Source organism: Pseudorca crassidens, chromosome 2 (assembly GCF_039906515.1).
Source record: "Pseudorca crassidens isolate mPseCra1 chromosome 2, mPseCra1.hap1, whole genome shotgun sequence".
In the NCBI taxonomy this organism is placed as follows: Eukaryota; Metazoa; Chordata; class Mammalia; order Artiodactyla; family Delphinidae; genus Pseudorca; species Pseudorca crassidens.
In genome coordinates, this window is record NC_090297.1 from 43,752,671 (window position 1) to 43,772,939 (window position 20,269).

At 46.6% G+C, this 20,269-nt stretch overlaps 1 long non-coding RNA gene across 1 annotated transcript in view; it reads right to left on the reverse strand.

The window, feature by feature from the left end:
• The window catches only part of LOC137218742 (uncharacterized), a 39,376-nt gene extending 23,755 nt beyond the window's left edge, over positions 1–15,621 (reverse strand). Inside the window, exons 1-2 of the long non-coding RNA XR_010940839.1 lie at positions 15,442–15,621; positions 14,678–14,736 (exon numbers count right to left, since the gene is read on the reverse strand). This is a non-coding gene — a long non-coding RNA (uncharacterized lncRNA). The remainder of the gene's footprint in view (positions 1–14,677; positions 14,737–15,441) is intronic.
• Between the last annotated feature and the right edge of the window lie 4,648 nt (positions 15,622–20,269).

The following is a 20,269-nucleotide window of genomic DNA, read 5'->3' on the forward strand; positions in this document are numbered from 1 at the left end:
CCAGCCAAGGGTGTATGATGGGCAGCAAGACAGGGTGAGTCACCTCAGAAGTGCCCTAGGCTGCAAATCGAGAGATTTTGGTTCTGGTCTTGCTTTTTTTGTGGTCTTGTGTGTGTGTGTGTGTGTGTGTATGTGTGTGTGTGTGTGTTATTCTCAGCACTCTAAACCCAGCACCTTTGTCCCCTTATTGTCCATTCCGTGGTGTCTATCCTGTGCCAGGACCTGTGCAGTTTACCAGAAACAACAGGGAATCAGCCACAGCTCCTGCCCTCAAGGGGTTCATATGGAGGGTGAGGTGGGTACACCAAAGGGCAGTGGGCCCGGTGGTGGCCCTTCATGCAGCTGGAGGGAGGAATAAGTGATGTCTGAGCTGAATCATCAAAGATGAGTCAAAGTTTCCAGGTGAGACAGAGTCACTGTTCAAAAACAGTGAGAGAGAGCCTAGCACAGCCCAGGAATTGCAAGTTATTTGTTGTAGAGACAGCTTAGGGTACCTGTGTGTGTGTGTGTGTGTGTGTGTGTTTGTGTGTGGCAGGAATGGGTGATACGTGGGAGATTTAGTCACTGATGCTCTATGTGACCTTTCACAGCACAGATCCTGTCTCTCTCCTTGGTACCCCCATTAGGAAAATTCAGTTTTTCTCAGGACACTTTCTGTGCTGGCCTTCTGGCAGGTTACAAGGAAGAATCCTATAAAGACCTTATTTTTAGGCTGTTCATGGTCTGTTAGGGGGAGACGATCTGTAAATTCTAAAAACTCAAGTGGTCATCAGTGGCCTAAGCCCGTGGTCCTCAGACTTCAGCCTGTATCAGGATCAGCTGGAGGGCTTGTTTAAAACACAGATTGTTGCTCCCTGCCCCAACCCTGCCCTCAGAGTGTCTGATTGGGTAGGTCTGGAGTAAGTCCTCAGAATTTGCATTTCTAACTGGTTCCAGGTGATGCTGATGCTGCTGGGCTCGGACCACCCTTTGAGCACGACCGGCCTGGAAGAATAAAGAGAATTCGGAGCTGGGGAGGCTAGGAGGAGACCTCACACTGAGCAGGGCTGAAGGCCTGGTAGGTTTTCCCCAGCCGGAGCCTCTGTGGATGGGGTGGTGATAGATGGAAAATAGATTTCTGTGCGCCTCTGCTGACCTACACATCCCAGGCCCCATAAAGCTCCTCCCCCACCCCCCTCCAAAAAAGCCACATCGCATCACCCTTGTTCAGCTTCTCCCGTTTGAATTCAATCAGCCCCCAGAGCTGGCTCACAATGGGGTTGGCTTGCCTCAGTCCTAGGTTGGAAACAAACTGCCCAACCGGTGGTGCAGGAACCCCCTCCCCCAAGGCAGCCAAGGAGGAAGGAAGCCGGTGGGCTGACGCACAGACAGAAATAGTCTGAGCTCACCGCTGCTCCCAAGCACACACTGACCCGCAATTATTTCTTGTAAATTGCTTTCCTGGTTATGTTCCGAACATGTGTGTGTGTACCTGCCTGAGAACAAACACTCAGGGCAGGGTGTGGCGGTGGCTCACTGGGGAGAGAGCTCTAGAGGGAGTGGAGCCCAAGTCTCAGTCTTCGGCCAAGAATTAGGGAACTCTTGGATCTTAGAACTTGGAAATATTAGAACCTTCCACTCACCTTTATGGCACTCCTGTCAGGTGGTTTTCTAGCCTGTCCTCAAATATGCACATTTGTTTGTTCCTTCAACATTGATTGACGGTGATTCTCTGCCAGGATCTGGGCTAAATGAAATCCCAGTCCCCATTCTCAAGGAGTTCATGGCTATGGCATCTATGGGAGATCCCTAACCCAGCCAAAAGCTTCAGGGAAGGCTTCCTGGAGAAAGGGATGCCCGAATTGTCTTGAAGGATCCACTGATGGGGGAACGGGAGTTTGTGGTACAAGACGGAGAATAGCATTCAAGCAGAGGGAACTGATACACAAAGGCCCAGAGCTAAGAGACAGCATATGATGATTTCAAGGAACAAGAAGTAGTTGAGTTTGGTGAACACTACAGTCAAGGTGAGGGATGGTGAGATATGAAGCTGGAGGGATATACGGGCCAAGTCCTGAAGTCTTTGCCACATCAAGGGGCTTGGGCTTCATCCTCCTGGCAAGGAGGAGCCATAGGAAAGGATTTAAAGCATTGGAAGGAACTCGGCACCTTATGCGATAGTTTTTTATGTTCTTTATGACACTGAAGTAAAATTTGCCACCAGGAGCTCTGCTTTCAGGGCCTATTCAACAGCTGCCCCTTTGGTTCCTGAAATGTCAGAAGTCTGATGGACAGTGATGGATCATGTGCCCACAAGAAATGGCTCAAGCCTTGGACATCTCTCCTCTTGTCAGGAGGAGGCCATGCCACTGCCGTTTGGGACACTGCTTCTCCTGGTCTATGTCCAGTTAGCTCAGGGGCCAGAGTATAGGCAACCAAAGCCCAGGGCACAGGCCAGAGCCCAGGGGAGTAACATGCCTTGCTCTGTCCCAGAGACCTGGGATGCTTTCATGTGTGGAACACTCAAGGGTGTGAGTGGCTCCCTGCATACCTTCTACGTACCTCACAGGATCAAGGCCATCCAGAGTGGGTGCTCCACTCAGGGAGTGGTTTTTGTTGTTGTTATTTTGGGGTTTTTTTGTCTGCACCATGCAGCATGTAGGATCTTAGTTCCCCCACCAGGGATCGAACCTGAGCCCCCTGCATCGGGAGCATGGAGTCTTAACCACTGGACCACCAGGGAAGTCCCAGGGAGTGTTGATTGAGGATGTACTGTGAACCCAGCACTGTGACAAGCCTTAAGGGATAGAGGATGCAGCCCTGCCCTTAGGGAATTACTCACTAGGGATGAAAAGTAGTTTTGACCCATGAAATCGCTAGAGAACAATAAGATTTTGAAAGCAAATGCCAAGCTGTGGGGTAAAAGGCCATTAGAGTTGCAGAGATTCTAAAACAGGAGAAAAGAAGTAGTTTGGACACCTTTGTGGAGGAAGAGGGGGTTGAATTTGACCTTGATGGACCATGGCAATATTTGAAGGGTCTCAGAGAGGTAGAGGAAGTGTTCTATAATGTCAACTTTATATTTAAAGAGGGTACTACTTGTGGCTCCAAGGGCTTTGGACGAGTAGACTATTCACCACACCACCCCCAGCCGTAGTCATTCAATAAACTACACTTAATATGTTTTATGTGCCTTGTCCTGAGCTCTAGGAACAAAGAAATGAATCAGTCATAATTCCTGCTCTTGGGGAGTTCTCAGGCTATTGGGGAAAGACTGATAGGTTAATACACAATTGCAATAGTTTGGAAAGTGCTATGATTTCTTTTATTCATTCATCGGTTGAAAGATGGCTTACCACTAAGATAGGTTATACAAGCCTACATGGCATTGCATTAGTGCAATGTAACTTTGCCACCCCTCGTATCCAGTAGTGGAATGTATTTTTCCATCCTTTGTTTCTGTGCCGACTTTGCAACTTGCTTTGACAAACAGCAAGTGGCAGAAGTGACACTGTGCTATTTTGAGTTTAGGCCTCAAAAGACCTTGCAGCTTCCTCTCTCACCCTCTTGGAATGCAATGTCACCATGTAAGGAAGCCTGGGCTAGCCTGCTGGCAGATGAGACCATGTAGAATACACGTGAGCTCTCCACTGAGGCCCCCAGGCCAACCAGCTCCCAGCTGAGCTACCAGATAACTGCAACTACTGAGTGACCCCAGGTGAGATCAGCAGAAGAACCGCCAGCTAAGCCTAGCCCAAAGTGCCAATCCACAGACTCATTAGCAAATAAGCGGTTACTGTTTTAAGCCATATGTTTTGGGCTAGATTTTTACACAGCAATAGATTACTGGTATAATTCTTTTCACATATTTCATTACAATTGTGAATATACCTGTCTTCCCCGTTTTTTGATAAGCCCCTCATTAGAGGAAAGAAACGTCTTTGTGCCATCTTCTGTTTGCCACTCCAGACCCACTCTCCATATCTTAGGATGATTTTTATGATTTACATTAAGGCACTACTGTGCCCTTTGGATTCTGTCAGGGTTTGGTCAACTAAAGTCCCAGCAGAGTATAAATTCCCCTGGCTTCCTCCTTGAAGTTACATCATGGGCTGGCTGCATCTCTATAGGAAGGACACAGCTCCTGTCACACTGTGCTTACCACAGCTCTCTTTGACTCCAGATTCTTGTAATTTCTCCCTCCTTGCTCCTTTAGGCCTAAGGGTAGTAACTAGTGCCCTAACATTACTTGCCCTATTCCTTGTCCCTGTATTACATAATCCCTTTATTAAACTCTTCTCAAAATTACCCAATTTGAGAAATGCCATTTATTTCCTCCTGACACCCTGATTGATAGTGTTGTATTAATTAATCTATCCTAGCTGCCAGCTATCTCATGGTATATGCTCAATAAGTGTCATTTGGTGAAGGAATAAACATTCCAAGCGATCTGCTGTTAGAGTTATACTTCGGTCAGAAAGACTTGGGTCTGGATCTTGGCTCTGTGGCTTCCTAGCTGTGTAGCCTCGGCCAAATTTCCTCACTCCTCTGAGCCTCAGTTTCCTCATAAGTTAAATAACAAATAGCAACACTGCAGGATTGTTGCTCAGATTGTATTGATAGATAATGTTTGTAAAACCTGTGGATCACAGTAAATGATAAGTATGACTTTGGTGAGGAGGTAGGAAGGATTTCATAACCATTTTCCCATTTGATTTTCACTACACCACTGTAAAGATCACTATCCCCATATTTTTTTTAGCAAAGTAAGACCAAGGGACCAAAAACAACCTGCCCAAGGCCACACATTGAGCTGGAGGTAGAGTCAGAATTTGAATCCAGGTCTCTGACTCCCAGTTCAGTGCTGTTTTTGCCATACCAGCTGAGGAAGAGGCATGACCTCAACACACCTCCTGTCTTATAAGCCAGCTGGGAAAGCAAACAAAAACAAAGTGGGCCCTCCTAGGAGAAGCCAGCAGGGGGTCACCTGCCCCACCCTCTTCTTCAACAGAATTTTTTCACCTTTTCCAAGAAAAGGTCTTGGCTCTGGCCGCCTGCCCCGCTGCCCAGCAGGAGCCTTGAGAATGAAATCATCCTTCTGGAGACTGGAGATGGAGGGAAATCATGCTTGGCTGGGAAGCCCCAGGACATGAATGCAGGGCATTTTGTAGGGCAGCTCAAGGCACTAGAGTCCTCTCCCTCACCTGCGCCCACTTGGGCGCCCTTTTCCTCACCTTTCCTTCTCCAGCAAGCCTTCAGCCCTCAGTGAGTGAGCCCTTCTCTGAACTATCACAGTACCTGGCACATAGTAGGTGCTCTGTAAACCTTCTGGAACAAAAGAATGAATGTGTTCATTTGCATAAACATTCATTCCACAAATACCAGATGTCTCCTCTGTGCCTCCCCATGTATTGGGCTGGAGGACGCAAAGACAAATCAGCCCATGCCTCACAGACCGCATGATCCTCCTCTTAGTATTCACCACCTCCGCTGTGTTTACTAATAGTTTGATCAAACACTGTCAGAGCTCAAAGGGCCCTTGGAAACCTACCCTTTCAACTGTCTCATTGTATAGACGGGGAGACCAAGGTTCAGAGAAACAACATTCTGGTACAGAGAAGGGCAAGGATCAGAGGTCGGCACAGCTGGGTTCGAATGCCCGCCCTGCCAGTGACTTGCTGGTGACACTCGACCTCTCTCTGGACCTGTCTGTAACGTGAGCAAAGAAGCAACGTGCACTCGGCACAGAGGGCTGCTCGAGTGCAGAGCTCTGTCTCCGAGAAGGCCTTTCTCCAGGGAGGAGGGAGCTTTCTTTGTCAAACCTTCATTTTCAAAGCCTCCTGCTCCGGGTTCTCAAGCCCCGCCTCCTCTCCTGGCTGCCGTGCGTTACCATGGAGACCGTAAGCCCCGCGCAACACCCTGCTGTTCCGCACCCCTCCCCCTTCACCCTCTCTTTAAGCTGTTCCTCCTGTGGCTGCAGATCTCCCCCAGGGCTGATAAACTCCCGAACTTTCCCAAGACAGGAATTATTATCCCCATTTGAAATCGAGGAAAACAGATCCAGAGAAGGGCATGGATTTGCCGCAGGGACCAGCAGCCTGTTACGGGCAGAATCATAAACACAGCTTTGCTCCACGAGGGGCACCCCTTCCTCACCACAACCGTCTCTCTGTGTGGCCTTATGTGCTCCTAATCAGGGAGGTTTGTTTTCCCTTTTTTCTTCTTTCTGCATTTTTGGTAGTTTAACTTTTTATTCTAAGGAGATCAGAACGTGTTCTGACTAAACCTAGAGTGATTTGAAGTTCAGTCTTTACATTAGTGACTTTAAATCTATTCTTGGCTATGTTGTTTAAGTCCTTTGTTCACTGAAAATAGTGCTGGATGATAAAAGCTGCCAAAAAGCTATCGCAGAATGTACCAGCCCTGATTATGCTGATGCAACAAGGATAATCACATTTTAGAGCACTGCAGCATGCCAGAAAGCATTAAGAAAAATGGTACATGACCGTGCAGAATTTACACAACAAACATCCAAAAATTTGGACACATTATACCAAGTAGTTAAAAGTGTTTTCACAACTCTGGAAGACAAGGGTATCAAAACTTTGGCATATGAAAAATAGAATTTTTTCTGCAAAGCTGGGTTCCAGTCCCAACTGGCTCATTTTGATCTTCTGCACATTACTTAATCTGAAGGTAGAATACCACCCACTCCAGTGTGATGCAGTGATGGGAAAGGACTTTGGAAGTTGTGATATGTTCAACAGATGTTATTTATTGTTACTAAAAGAAGGTTGGAGAAGGATCTCCTAAATTTTTCCCAAGGGTCTCCAATTGTCAAACGATTAGGTTCCAAAATTTTCTATGACTAACATATGTGATGCTAAAGTCTGTGATTCTAGAATCCTGAGCCTGATTCTAATCCCAGAACCCCATGAGTCTGACATTTTCTGATTCCATACAAGTGTGAAGTCAAGGTCTGAAGGCCAGGGCAGGATGGAGACCCAGGTGAGCAGCATGGTCCTAGGCCCCTGGGGCAGAGCAGCTGTCCCTGCTGTTCACCTTCTGGGCTCACCCATGGAGCCTTAGCCTAATTCCCATCAGACCTGTCTTCAGTTCATCAGCCTTCCTCTAGCCAGCTTTTGTTGGGGCCTCATTTCCTGTATTATCCATATTCATCACACATTTTCTCCCATTAGGTCCAATTAAGCCATTTCGCCAACACTGCAGGAATCAAAACCCCTGGATTAGGAGGCCCAGCAGAGGAGGCCCCAGTTTAGGATGATTCCACCACCCACCTCCCCACCCCCACCCTGTACCCCAAACACCCTTATTCCCTCACACCCCAGATCAGCATAGTGGCTTAAGGAGCATTCCTTTCTGTAGGTTCTGGTACATGATGTTCCCTCCCTGCTGGCCTCACAGGCAGCTTCTGACTCACCCCAAGTCTCTAATGTACCAGGGATCCACGTATTCAGATGGGTCTGCTTCACAGGATGCAGCAGCATGTGTACATGTGACCTCACATGCGTGGACACCACCAGAGCACCAGTGCTGGGCTGCAAACTTGAGACCCAAGTTCCAGGCTACTACTGTTTACAGGGTTACCTTGAGGTAGTACCTTCCTCTCTATCTAAAGAAAGGATCTGGTCCTATGGGCCTCATGGGGTGTTTTGAGGCTTTTGAACCAGCGTATCAACAATGAACTGTTCAACAATAATGTGTGATGGAAAGTGATATATAAATACACTGTACTACTAAGATGTTCATGGTCAGTCCCACATCAACACCGCAGCCTCGCTGTGTGACCTCGGGCAGATTACTTTACTTCTGTTTTTTTTTTTTTTTTTGGCCACGCCATGTGGCTTGTGGGATCTTAGTTCCCCAACCAGGGATCGAACCCGTGCCCCTCTGCAGTGGAAGCGTGGAGTCCTAACCACTGGACCGCCAGGGAATTTTCTTATTTTACTTTTCTGAACCTTAGTTTCTGTGTGTATGTGCGTATGCGTGTGTGTGTGTGTGTGTAGTTTTTTTGAGTGCTTACTATATGCTAGGCACTGTGTCTGACATGTTACATGATTTACTCCATACCAGTTAAGATTCGCAGTTGCAAACAATTGAAACCATCTCTGGCAAAACTAAGCAAAAAAGAGCTTTATCAGAAGGCTACTGGATGGCTCACTGAAATGTGGGGAGACTGGAGAACTAGTCATGAATCGGGGCAGCCGGGCACAGCCAAAGTTCTGCCTTAGGAACTGTTTAGGACAGACTCCACCTCAAGCCACACAGCCTCTTGCTGCTCGCCACCGCAATGTTGGGCTCTGGTCCCCACTGCAGCCTCCTCCTGAAGTAATCTCTGACCGTCTTCACCCCTCTAACTCCCACCAGATTCAAGGCCCAGCTGGGGCACCAACCTGGCCCAGCCCAGACCCTCAGGGATCAGGTGAAGAGCAGCTGCTTTTTTTTCAGCTTCCATGTAGCTTGGAATTCCTCCAGGTAGGCAAAGTGTTTGGATTTGGAGTAGCCAAAAGTAGGCAGTGTCCCCTACAGGTGTCAGCAATCTTGAGTCAGGTAATATTACACTTTACACATGAAGAGACTGAGTCTCTGAAGGTTTATCTACTGGTCACCCAGCTGATAAGTGGGTACACCAACACCCACCTCATCGGAATGGGAAAAAAATACGGATGTGGGTAGTTAGCAAAGATTAATCCCCCTTTCCTCCTCAGTAATAGCTCAGCCACGGGGAAGGCTTTTTTTTTTTTCTTTTTATTATTTATTTATTTTGGCTGCACCGAGTCGTAGTTGTGGCACGCATGTGGGATCTAGTTCCCGGACCAGGGATTGAACCCGGGCCCCCTGCCTTGGGAGCGCAGAGTCTTACCCACTGGACCACCAGGGAAGTCCTGGGGCAGGATTTTAAAACCTTGTTCATATTCCCTATGACTCTGGAGCTCTCCCTAAACTTTCTGGCTATGTGCACAATGGTAATTTATTCCAAGAGATTGACTGCTATGCAGACAGATCATCATCACCATCCTCATCATCACCACTACCACCACCATCATCATAGTCCTTTTAGCTCATTGGAGCCTCACAAAACCCTGTGAAGTAGGTATTACCTCAGTTTACCAAATGAGAAAACTGGGGCTCAGAGAGGTTTAGTGATTGTCCCAAGCTCACAAAGCAAGTCAGAACCCAAATCATGTCTAGGTCTCCTGTCTCCAGAGTCTGCTCTGTCACACAGCCTTTATTTCAAAGGAGCAGGCTGATAGCAGGACATCCAGGATTCAACAGAGACACAGAATGTCAGGGCAGGAAGGGGTCTAAGCAATCTTCGCATCCTTTCCCTCTTTTCACTGATGGCAAAGCCAAGGCCTAGAGAGAGGAAGTGCCCTCCCCAACCTCACACATTGCCATCTATGAAGCCTCATTCAAGAGCCAGGGTTTGAATGCAGTTCCCTTGCCTCCCCGTTTCCCCGTTTACTGAGCATTCCCCACACCACTCTGGAGCTCATTTTAAAGTTGCTGTAACTGAGATGGACAGCAGGAGAATATGTGGCCCATCCAGCTGTTGGGATGAGGGCCTGGCTAAGGTGTGGGCCAGGAAGAAAGGGCATGGCAGCAGGATGGCTGGGCGGTAGGAGGCTTTGCACCTCCAGAACATCCTGTTCTCTCGTAACCAGGAAATATCTCCAGACATTAGAGCCAATTATCTTCTCCTGGTTGGAAATGATTGCAAGAAACTTAAATTTGTCAGTTATTGGAATAGCTGGGGAGAGGGGTCTGAAGGCGATTATATTAGACCTGGACAGATCAAACTCATGGGCCCAAAGAACTGGACAGTCTGCAATCGTTAGCACCTTGATCTGAGGCTCCCACCTAGATGCTAGGGATTTTCCACGTGCTTTGGCCCTTGAGGCGGCCTTCCCACCACACACGTGTCCCCTGACTGCATCCTGAGTCCAGAGTCAGCTCAGACAGCATTCCTCTAGGAACATTTTTGAACTTCCGCAGCCCCTACAACTTCCCTACATTGCAGCCCTCACCACGCTGGGTTGTCAGTGTCCGTGCTGGTCTCTTCCGTTACAGACTGTCAGCTGCAGGGCGTGGAGCTGACGTGGTCAGCCACTGAGGGGCCTCAGCGAATGTTAGCTAATTGAATGAATGGATGGAGAAAAGGAGGAGAGAACATCCAAGAAGCCAGCCCTCACCCCAACTCCTTCTCCATTTCCAGTCTAAACTCCAGGCTAAGGGCAGCAGTCTCTGTCCTAATCCAACTCCTGAATTTGGCCTTTAGATCAGGTTCCTCTGGTAATGAAGCCTCAACTCCCCCGCTACTTATTCTGACCTGGCTTCCCCTTCTCATGACCAACTCCAAGGATCCTGAGTTGCCCTCAGCCTAACATCCCCAGAAGCTGAACTCCAGCCCCGAGAGCCCCACCTGCAGGTGGCCCAATGGCCAGCAGCTTGGCATGCCCTAGAGTAGCCATAAACTGGGCATGCCCTCTGGGCAGACCCTGAGACAAGCACTGAAGACGGAGAAATGGACAAGGGGGTCTCCTGGGGTCCTGAGTCTGCAAGGTATTTGAGATATACCTCAAAGAAGAATAGGCAAAGTCAGAAAGGAATAGGCATCTCAGTGTGAAATTGACGGAAGCCCATAGGCCAGCCTGGTGCCCACTGGCACAAGGCTCCAGCAACCAATCTTCGCTGGGCTCTTAATAGGACACTGAGTAGGAGATGTGGAAGATATAGAGGCTGAATCAGATAGAAGCCCAACCCTAAGGTAAAACTAAGCAAGGAGGATGCCAGGACATCTAGAAGGAGGTGTTCTAGGAACCCAGTCACATCAACATTCCAGAAATACTAATATTCTAACACAATAATATCCCAGCACACCACATTCTTTCACCTTGCCGTTCCATTATGGGGGGCCACTCCACCCCACCAGCCTTCCTCTCTCTGCCATTCCCATGTTCTGCCCTACTAACGTTCCTCCATACCATCACTCCAACATTTTAAAAGACCATTATGTACTACAATTGAAACTTTCAACCTTCCAACTTCCTTCGACTAAAAGCATTTATTTGTTTTTTGGTTCACTTATACCAATGGCTCTTAATATTTTGGGGAATACAGACTCCTTTGAAAAATTAAAATCCATGGCCCCTTCTCCCCAGAAAAACAAAGTATGTGCACATAAATTTTGCAGATTATTGCAGATTTTCAATGACTATGGGCAAGATAGTCTAGACTCTAAATTAAGAACTGTTTACTTTTACCCTATCTTAATCCAGAAAGGCATTTAAGTAAAACAAGATCATTAAGTTTAAGACAGGACAAGATAAGTTTGAGAAAAACAAAATAGGGACAAAGTGGAGCCTGGAATGATGCAAAAAGTACAGAACATAGTGACGGGCACAGCTAAATTTGCGTCCCACATTTTTAGCTCTAAGACTTCCAGCAGCCAAGGCAAAAAGGGAAAGCTGTTTACTTACACAGTTCACTGTGTACATGAGATAAAAACAAAGCACTTACTCCTCAGGAGACACACAACTATTCTTGGTATGAAGATCAGACAAGAATTTCTCCTGAGAGCCTCACAAAGAAAGACAGAATGGACCATGACCTCGACAGGGCTCTCACGCAGCCCCAGAGATGTGTTACGCAATAGAGAGACCAACTCATTCCGGTTTGCCTGGGACTTGCTCAGTTTCAGCACTGAAAGTCTCGTGTCCCAGGAACCCTTTAGTCCCAGGCAAACTGAGATTGGTTGGTCACCTTATTTGTGAGTTAAAGGTCCGTCAAAGCTTACCTGGGCTAAGGTTCTACAGAATTGTGTGTAGTCAAGATTATCCTTGGAAGGCCTTTCAATCACCCATCAGGTAGGAGAATAGAACCACCTCTCAACAGCACAGCCAATTTGTCCTCCAGCAATGGAACAGGTTGCTGCTTCTTTGGGGAGGTTTCTGATGAAGAGATTGGCTTGCTTGGGGGCAAGAAATACGAGAATCGCACTCAGTGTGGTGGATTGTACGAGGCATGTAGGAACTGATACCAACAGGAGGAACAGCAGGTTTACCTCTCCCGTGACACACTCATCCTGCGGCATATGCTGAGTGGGTGAAATATTTAATTTATTATTGGGCTTTCTCTTTCCATCTCTCTTTTTATTAACAGCAAGTAAAGTTGAATTTCTGTAAGTTAAATAAAAACAGTACCCACCCCATGGGGTTTGTGTGAGAATTAAAAGAGTTAATATTTACAAAGCACTTAGAACAGTACCTGACACAGAGTGAGTGTTTGCTCTTATTATTAATGTAGACATGGTGGCACTTCACTGTATGTCCTACAGCAATCCTGGATATAAGCTGATAGCAATTTGGGAAAAAGATATTCTGTGGCAGGGACCAGTTTTAGGGCCCCAGCCCTCTGTAGTTGGAACTTCATGAAGGGATCATTTCTAAACTTCTAGAGGAGCTGAGGACTGCCTGCCTTCAGACAATCTGCCCTGAGCACTGGTTCTGAATCCAAGATCTTAAGCGTGAGTGACGGTGAACACTAGTGAGGGCCTTGCCCCTTTCAGTCCACTCCTTGCCTTAGAAGATCCCCAAATAACCACCCAGAGAGCAGCAACTCACCAAGCTCCCGCCATGGTCCAGACTGCACACTGCTCTCATGCAGTCTGCTCTGGTCCTAGGGCAGGTAGCCCTGGCTGTCTGAGATCTGTTCAGAGGCCTGAACAATACGAAATGCTATGCAGATATGAGAGACCAGGGTTAGTATACAGTGGTGCTAAGTTCAGAGTCCAGACGGATAATGAGACTGGAGCTTGGGCAATGCCCATAGGGAGGAAAGGACGGAACACCAAGGCAATTAATTCAGAAGGCGTAGCGTGGGTCATACTTGATATTTAATTATGTGGAGGTCAACGATTGGTAAGAAATCCCAAGACAGCTGGGTTCCTGAATCCTCCTCCAGCAGAGCACACATTTCCCAGAGGCTTAGCATCTCAGAGATGAAAGAAATAATGACTAACTGATTAATTTAACAAAGGGTAGATGCTTACTCTGGTCTAAACAATGGGCTAATTGTTATGAAGTCTGACCTAAGTCCTAAGGTGGAAGGTGACACTTCCTTGACTGCTGGCCAAATCCCAGCTCCACCACTTACCAACTCTGTGATTAGCAAATACTGACCTTTTCTAAGGCTCAGTTTATGTAGCTATTAAATGGGAATAATGCTAAATAATAGCTACACCACAGGATTGTCTTGAAGATTAAATAAAACAATAACTAACAAACATTTAGATACAAGTGTATGTCAAACACTGTTCTAAGTGTTTTCCATATGTAAACTCATTTTTTTTTTTAGAAAAATGAATCTTTTTTCCCTTTATTGTTAATTGAAGTGTAGTTGATTTACAATGTTGTGTTAGTTTCAGGTGTACAGCAAAGTGATTCAGTTATACATACATATATACATATATTACATATATATGTATGTGAGTGTGTATATATATATATAAATTTATTTTTTTCAGATTCTTTTTTTTTGTTGTTTTTGTTTTTTGGCGGGATTTTTTTTTTATTCAAACTGTAAACTCATTTAATAACAATAATGCCAGGACGTTGGTACCATTCTTATCATCATTTTCCAGATGATGAAACGGAGGCACAGAGAGGTCAATTAAGTTACTCCAAGTCACACAGCTAATAAGTGGTGGAGCCAGGACTGAAAGAAGGCAGTATGGCTCCAGAGCCTGCGTTCACGACCACTCTGCTGTCCTCTATGTTTTCAGTGGAGTGCTTAGCACAACTCCTTGCACACTGTAAGCACCCAGTCAATGTTAGCTGCCAGTATTATGATTATATTTTTAACAGTTTTATTGAGGTATGCTTTATATATTGGGGTTATATTTTGACTATTAGAAAAGCCCTTCTCACACTGAGCAGAACCCCCCTCAGATCATGCCTCTTCTCTGTGGGTTCCTGTTGTATCCCCAGAACCTCCTTAGAGCCTGTCTTTCCCTTGCCTGGTTATAGCCTCTTAGAGATTTGCGGTCACAGGTCAGACCCGTTACGGTGGGACTTGGTCTGGCTTCTTTCCTGTCTGTTGGTGACTCAGCCATTGGCCCATAGGATTTGATGAGCCTCTGACAAGTCCCAGGACCACAGCAGATTGGGGGCAGTTGCCTCCCACCCCAGAGCACAGCACCTACACAAATAAACTACAAAATGTGTGGGGTCCAGTGGAATAAAAATGAAAATGCAGGGTCCCTTGTTCAAAAATTATTAAGAATTTCAAGACGGTGATGGCAGAGCATTAAACTGAGCACGGGGCCCTGTGCAAATGCATGGGTGGCACATCCGTGAAGCTGGCCCTGAAAAGCACCCTGCATCTTCAGCTCTTCATCGCCCCACCCCAACCTCAGCCCGTCCTACCATATGCCCATGTGGAGGCAGGGCCTGGGAAGCTCCTGGCACACCTGAGAAACACAGGAAGAATTTGGCACCAAGAGAGTTAAAGCCCACTTGGGCTCTGGAGTCTATCAGTTAGTGAAACGCCTACCTTGAACCTTACTGGCTATAAGACTCAGTCTTCCCCCCTCCCTCCTTGGCTCCCTTTGTCAGAGACAGCCCTCTGGGTTTAGTGGATGGTGGTACAAACACCAGACTAGGAGTTGGGAACTTACCATTGCCTTGCTAGACCACTGGAGGCATTTCATGTCCTCTCTGGTGTCAGTTTCTTTACCTATTAAATTAAATGGTTAAATTCAGTATCAAATGAAATGTTTTTTCACTGAGCACTGACCAGGCAAGTTCGCATTATAATAATCATATCATTAAACTAACTACTTATTATTTGCCAGACACCATTACATTACCAGACATATGACACCACTGTACATTTCTCCATGTAATCCCCATGACAATCCGGAGGTATTTTCCAGAACTCTAAAATATAAACTTGACAGGGGTAGTGATTTTTGTCTGCTTTTTTCATTGATGTATCCCCAGCTACTAGAACAATGCCTGGCACACAGTAGGTGCTCAAAAGCTATTTGTGGAACAAATGAATGAGGAAACAGGCTCAGAGAGGCAGCAATGTGATTTGTCTAAGATCTTATCATTAGGAAACGCCAGAGACAGGACTCTAATCCTGCCTGGCTCCAAAGTCTATGCTTATGCTTATTCACCTGACATGTGGGTGTGATTCTCATTTTATAGATGACGAAATAGGCTCAAGTAAATGGGGATCTCTGCTGCCTCTCAAATCCTGTGTTTCTAAGCACCCGAGCCCCACTTTGCAGTAATAACATCACTTTGAAAGCTGATGTCATTTGTCCCTTCTGCCTACGACTCTTCAGGGGTCTAGAGAGTACTCTTCTCTTCTCACAGAAGCAAGGTCAGTGGCAAAGGCACACCAGGCTCAAATCCTGCTCTGCTACATACTCACTGTGACCTTGGGCAAGTTCTCAACTTTTGTGAGCCATAACATCTTCATCTGTAAAATGGGTTCCATACTTCCTAGACCTTTCTCCAAGGATGTCCCCTCCTCCAGGAGGTGCCCTGCACACAGTGGGTCCTTAATAAACGTGGCTGTTATTACCCCACCCCAGAGCAGCTTCAAGGTCAAAGCTTGATGCCACTGATGGCTAGAGTCCCCTGGGGCCTCCTGGAACCTGATCAGAGGCCACCGGCTTGGGGAGAGTAGGGTCAGCTGCTATTCTTGGAGTTGATGGAGCCCAGCCAGGTTTCAAGTTCCCTCAAGGAGCCCTGACCCGAGCGGCTCAGCTGGTCATGTGAGCCGTGAGCTCTGACCTCAGCATGTTCTGCCCGGCCCTCCACATGGCCCAGGCTGGAGAGAACCCTGGGGCAGAGCGTGCTGCAGGGAGACCACATCCTCCTGAAGCTGACCTCAGCCTTTAACTATGTTCATTAGCATCTGCTTGGTGCCCAGAAGGGTGCTGTTTGGGGAATCTCCCAGAGACTGTAAAGAATTTTCAACATCTGGATGACAAGCAGGCTTAGACAGAGGAAAGAGGGATTAGGAGACAGGCAGGACTAAATTTTAACCCCAGCTGCACTATTTTCTGGGTCTGTGTGTCTCTTTGCAAGCCACTTTTTCTGTCTGGGCTTCAGCTGTCTGAAAAATGGTGAGAATAAAAACTTCCTTAGAGGGTTGTTGAGAGGATGAGAGCATCTGGCACATAGTAGATGCTCAGTAAATGATCATTATTTAGACTGTGAGCTCCTAAATAATGGGGAACTTGTCAGATTCAGCTATGTCTCCAGTACCCAACCTAGGGCCCAGCCAAGAGGACACTCTCAGTGTTGGTTGAATGAATAATGAGTTACAGAGGCACTGAATGGCAATGCCTCATGGGGATCCCATGTTTCACCACACTCAAACCCACCCCCACCCCAAACCTCATGTAGAATCAGTCACCTCTGCATCAGCCCTGACAGGTGAGCATCTGCCCTCGGCTTGCACACTCCTATGATGGGAAGTTCACCTCTTCCCATGTCTTTACATTCTGTCAAGTAAAAAGTTCTTCCTTCTATTCAGACCTCTATGAACTGAAGTCTGTCTCCTTGCAGCCTCCATCCACTGGGTCTAGTTTTGCTCTCTGGAGCTGTACGGAGTAAACCTAGTTCTACTTCCAGAAGAGAGTCCCTCAGCGACTTATTACACAATTAGAATGTTCCAGGCATTGAGCTAAGCACCTCACTTACTTTATCTCATTTAACCCTTTAACCCACTCATTAGCCCTGAAAAGTAAATATTATCCCTACTTCAAAGATGAGAAAAATGAGGCTCAGAGACGTAACGTAACACATTTGTATGTGGCAGAGAAATGATTTAAATCCAGGTCCTTCTCCAAAGCACTACCTTTTCAATACTCAATGGACCCACTGGAAAATAAGATTCCCAGAGTCCCTTCCCTTCCCTTTCCTTCAATAAAGATTTATTTAGTACCTTATCTGTGAGGTCCTGAGCTAGGCCCTGGGAATAGAGGTAAGTCAGACATAATCCATGTGCTTGACACACTTACAGCCTACTCCAAACCATGTGAAAAGAACTAGAGTCAGAAGCACAAGGACTGTCAGAGCATCACAGACGTTGGAAGTCCAGGAGGGCTTCCTGGAGGATGTGACATCTGGGCTGAGTTTTGAAGGGCTATTAGGAGTTGGCCAGGCTTGTCCCAAATAGGGCAAGAAAGCAGTATGTTTTGGTGGAACTACTGTGCAAAGAGCTGAAGCTGTGGAGTCCAGACTGCGTGGAGGACCTGATGCCAAGAAGCTCAGACTATATACCACTTGATTGGGTGCCTAAGAATCTCCTGGGATTTGCTTATTTAGAATCCTGATTTTCCAGAATTCCCTGGTGGTCCAGTGGTTAAGACTCTGCACTTCCACTGCAGGGGGCCTGGGTCTGATCCCTGGTCGGGGAACTAAGATCCCGCAAGCCACGTGGTGCAGCCAAAAAAAAGAATCCTGATTTTCTTTTAGTACGTCTAAGTGGACCCAAGAATCTCTGTTTTAAGTAGGTGCCCCAAGAGATTGAGGAGTAGGGGGTCACCACTGCTGTAAGGGCCAAAAAGTCTCTGAAGGATTTCAAAGAGGACAGAATTCTTGGTCCCTATCTTTGGAACCTCATAGACTAACCAGGGAGACAAACAGGAAATAAGTAATTATAATGAGGAGCAAAGACCATTAATTCTTAGAATTTCAAGGAAGATATTCTTAGTATTCCAAGAGAAAAGTGTGGCCTACTTGGACTTGTGATTCTTTAGCCATGAGGATATTAATATTGGTTTGCTGGCATTAAGTTACTGAGCATGTACTTTAGGGTGCCAGGGTGGCCCTGTGTTGGGTCCTTTTCCTTCATTGTTTCAAAAACATTCTTTTTTTAAAAGACATTCTTCCTGAATAGAATCCAAGAAAGAGTACCGATCCATTCATGTGCCACCTCCGGCTTAGACAGGAGCTTTCCTTGATGAGCAGTTAGTTTCAAAACCAGTACAGTCCTGCAGCTTACACCGGTTTTTGGATGTGCAGAGAGGAGCCTGAGCCTGATTTATCTTGAGGTGGTTGGCTAAGATGCCACTCTGTGCTGTTCATCTCAGCAAGCAGCAACTGTTGGCCTAGCATGTACCCAGGCTCAAGTCCCTGTTCTCCAGGAACTCCACATCTTGCTGGACGTGGAGACCATAAATACACAAATAACACAACTCAGGGGCACTATAGAAAACCTCTATCCTGGCCTGGGGGATGAAGGGAATGCTTCCAGAACCTTAAAAGATGAGAGGCATTCTACTTAAAAGGTAGAAGGGCATTCCAGACAGAGGAACCAGCAAAACAAAAAGCAGGGAAGTCAAAAAACCAGCCTGGGTGTTTTTGTTATTACTTTTTTTTTTTGGCTGGGTTGGGGGTGGCCGTGGGGAGTGACTGGGGGTGGGGGGCGGAGTGCAGAAAGTACAAGCAGTTCGCTGTTGCAGAAGCCTGTTAGGAACAAGATGGGGCTAAATACAGAGGAGGGACTGTATCATGGGGGTGGGGATACGTGTTGGGGAAAGAATTTTGGCCTTTCCCCTTCAGACAGTGGGGAGGCCTGATTTATAAACTGTAACACAATCACCATTCCTCAAGCCTGGGGAGGGGCACCAGCTGGGAATAGTTTCCACTCTGGGCCCCCAGCAGGTGCAAGTCTTCTCAGGGACTCTCTCTCCACTGGGGCAGCAAGAGAAGGGAGGAGGCAAGGCAGGGCCCACCCCAGCCCCTCATCAGGCCTGCCTCCTGCAGCTGTTTGATGCCTGCACACCCCTAGAGAGCTGAGGCCCATCAGCTCCCTGGATGTGAAAAGAATGGCAGCAAAGGCAGCCTGTTTTAGAAGCTAGACTACCTCACAAGCAAACATTGCCACTTGCAGAGAAAACAATTATCTAATTGTAAAATCTGGTCCCATAAAAATCTTTCTAAAGGAACAGCTATCACTCTGTGATAGGAGCTACTATTTAATCTTAACAACCCTAGTAGAAGGCATTGTTGTCCCCATGTGAGAGGTGACAAAACTGAGACCCAGAAGGTTGGGTAACTTGCCCAGGATGGCGCAGCCCATAAAAGGCAAAACCACATTAGTCCTCAGGTTAAGACCTTCAGCCCCAGGAACTGGAGAGTCTGGTGCCCCCAACCTCAATGCAGAATTCAAAATAAGAGATCTAAACTGCAAAACGAATGTCAGGAAGCCAAGGCAGTTTTGATTTTTTTTTTTCCCCAGTGATTACTTAATGCTTTTTAAATACATAAAATTATTTTTTAATTTGTATTTTCTCATTCTTTAACACTCGCACTCAGTAATTCTTTGACTAAGGCAGAGTTGCCCACATCGGTAGGGCCTTCGAAGTCTAGGCCTTTTTCCTCTGCCATGCTGCCTCTCACAAAATTTTTCAAGCAATTTCATAAAACTTTGACAAACTAAAATGTAAAGTATTTCTAAATTTTTTAAAAAATTAGCAAACAGCTCAAAAAAGTTTTTTTGTTCCCCTTGATCTCAATACGGGTGGCTCCCCTATCCATCCATGTGCCCAGGCTAGAAATCCGGGTTTTTTTTAACCCCATGCTTGACTCCACCCTCCTCCTACTCCCACAGGCTCTTTAATCCATTTTCCACACTACAGTGATCTGATTTCCAAATGTCATCATTTCATTCTCCCGCTCAAAACCCCTCAGTGACTCTGTATGACAACACCCAAATCTCGAGACCCCCCAGCCTCCTCCTCTCTCTCTGGGACTCCTGATTCCCTTTCTCACAGCCCTGAGCACTACACTGAGATTTTAGTGAGAACACTAACAAGAACACAAACCACTGGTCAATTATGAAACTTCTTCCCCATTACACCATCCAGCTCAAGCCTGGGATGGAGGAAAAATGTTGGATATAGTTGCCTGCTGCCCAGAAGACAGAGTAATGATCTTGTTTGCTGAGACCAGAGTGTGAAAACCCATTTTCAAACCTTACCTCAAAGGTTGCACAGAAGTGAGAAACTCAACCATGCTGGCTCTTATCAACCTATTCCTTCCCATAGCAACCTGGATATGAAACGGCCTTGGACCCTGCTGGACAATATATTATTATTCTTTGCATTTTAAAAATATTTATTTATTTATTTTTGGCTGCATTGGGTCTTCGTTGCTGCTGCGCGGGCTTTCTCTAGCTGCGGCAAGCAGGGGCTACTCTTCATTGTGGTGCATGGGCTTCTCATTGCAGTGGCTTCTCTTGC